This window comes from Salmo trutta, unplaced genomic scaffold, assembly GCF_901001165.1.
Source record: "Salmo trutta unplaced genomic scaffold, fSalTru1.1, whole genome shotgun sequence".
Lineage (NCBI taxonomy): Eukaryota > Metazoa > Chordata > Actinopteri > Salmoniformes > Salmonidae > Salmo > Salmo trutta.
Window position 1 is genome coordinate 25001 of NW_021823012.1, and position 2500 is coordinate 27500.

The window sequence follows — 2500 nt, forward strand, 5'->3', positions numbered from 1 at the left end:
CTGGTCGCTGAGGGAAGGGAGCAGCACCAGGAGTGACGTGCTCGGGAGGTGATGGCATCCTGGTCGCTGAGGGAAGGGAGCAGCACCAGGAGTGACGTGCTCGGGAGGTGATGGCATCCTGGTCGCTGGAGGAATTGGAGGCAAGAATTGACTGGACTTGGGAACAGCTATTGGACTATTGCAACAGCCTGCCGGGGAAGCAGGTGGACGTGAGGGGGCACACGGGGAGTTGGAATAAGTCAGGCAATAGGCCTGAACTCCTCGTGCTTATTATGGGGAGCGACGGATCGAGAAAGCACCGAGCTATGCGGAAATGCACACTGTATTGCCCAGAAGCATTCAAAGGCCGGTGCGATCGGTAAAAGCTCCTCAGTATGGCCAGGCTATGGTGAGCACTCAGCCAGGAAGGGTTGTGCAGGCCGTATGCTCCAGACCTCCAGTGTGTCTCCAGGGTCCAGTTTACCCTGTTCCTGCTCCTCGGAATAGCCCTGTGGTGCGTCTCACCAGTCTGGCGCTTCCAAAGCCAGCCCCACACATCAGGTCTTCAGTACGCAGTCTCCGTCCAGAGCTTCCGACGACAGTTCCCCGTCCAGAGCTTCCGGCGACAGTTCCCCGTCCAGAGCTGCCGGCGACGTCCTACAGTCCGGAACCGACAGAGACGGCCTACAGTCCGGAACCGACAGAGTCGCCCGTCAGTCCGGCGCAGCCAGAGTCGCCCGCCAGAATAGAAAACACTCTGAAGTTTCTAAAACTGTTTGAATGGTGTCTGTGAGTATAACAGAACTCATATGGCAGGCAAAAACCAGAGAAAAATTCCAAGCAGGAAGTGGAAAGTCTGAGAATTGTAGTTCTTCTTTTGATTCTCTATCAAAACTACAGTGTCTGTGGGGTCACATTGCACTTCCTAAGGCTTCCATTGGCTGTCAACAGCCTTCAGAGACCTGTTTCCTCCTTCTCCTGTCACTGGGCAGAGTATAGTAGCTCAGTCAATCAGTGGACTGCCTGGGGACAAAGGGATTGAATATGCGCGATCCCTCGAGCGTGCCGTTCCTTCTTTTTCTTCTTGAATGAATACGCTATTGTCCGGTTGGAATATTATCGCAATTTTACGTTAAAAATACAATAAAGATTGATTTTAAACAGCGTTTGACATGCTTCTAAGAACGGTAATGGAATATTTTGACTTTTCGTCTCTGGTACCGCGCTCGCGCGTTATGCCTTTGGACAGTGCTCTGTACGCACGAACAAAACGGAGGTATTTGGAAATAAATATGGATTATTTCAAACAAAAACAACATTACTTGTGGAAGTAGCAGTCCTGGGAGTGCATTCTGACAAAGATTAGCAAAGGTAAGAGAATATTTATAATACTAATTCTGAGTGTAGGTGACTCGAACTTGGCGGGTGTCTGTATAGCTTGCTGTGATGGCGAGCTATGTACTCAGAATATTGAAAAATGTGCTTTCTCCGTAAAGCTATTTTAAAATCTGACACAGCGGTTGCATAAAGGAGAAGTGTATCTATAATTCTTAAAATAATTGTTATGTATTTTGTCAACGTTTATGATAAGTATTTTTGTAAATTCACCTGAAGTTTTTTGGTGGCAATACATTTTCTGAACATCACGCGCCAATGTAAAATGCTGTTTTTGGATATAAATATGAACTTTGTCGAACAAAACATACATGTATTGTGTAACATGATGTCCTAGGAGTGTCATCTGATGAAGATCGTCAAAGGTTAGTGCTTCATTTAGCTGTGTTTTGGGTTTTTGTGACACATGTCCTTGCATGGAAAATGGCTGTCTGGTTATTTTTGACAGTTTCAGTCATAGTTTCAGTTCAGTCATAGTTTCATTCACAGTTTCAGTCATAGTTTCAGTTCAGTCATAGTTTCAGTCATAGTTTCAGTCATAGTTTCAGTCATAGTTTCAGTCATAGCTTCAGTTCAGTCATAGTTTCAGTCATAGTTTCATTCATAGTTTCAGTCATAGTTTCAGTTCAGTCATAGTTTCAGTTCAGTCATAGTTTCAGTCATAGTTTGGTTATAGTTTCAGTCATAGTTTTAGTCATAGTTTCAGTCATAGTTTCAGTTCAGTCATAGTTTCAGTCATAGTTTCATTGTCACGTCCTGACCAGTAAAGGGGTTATTTGTTATTGTAGTTTGGTCAGGACGTGGCAGGGGGTGTTTGTTTTATGTGGTTCGGGTTGGTGGTTTGATTCATTATTTCCAGGTTTTGGGTTATGTTCTATGTTTTTTATATTTCTATGTTCTCTCTAGTTTAGAATTTCTATGTCTAGGTAATTGGGTGTTGGACTCTGAATTGGAGGCAGGTGTTTTTAGTTGCCTCTGATTGAGAGTCCTATATATAGGTATGTGTTTTGTTTGTGTTTTGTGTGGAGATTGTTTCTGTGTATAGCTTCAAGCCTTACAGGACTGTTTATTTGTCGTTGTTTCTGTTTGTGTACGTGTTTATTTTTGGTTCACCTTCTTTGCCAAC

The 2500-nt window shown here is 44.1% G+C and overlaps 1 protein-coding gene across 2 annotated transcripts in view; it reads right to left on the reverse strand.

Annotated features, from left to right (window-relative positions):
* The window catches only part of LOC115188240 (dorsal-ventral patterning tolloid-like protein 1), a gene marked incomplete at its 3' end in the record, with an annotated part of 51008 nt that overhangs the window by 19330 nt on the left and 29178 nt on the right, over nucleotides 1-2500 (reverse strand).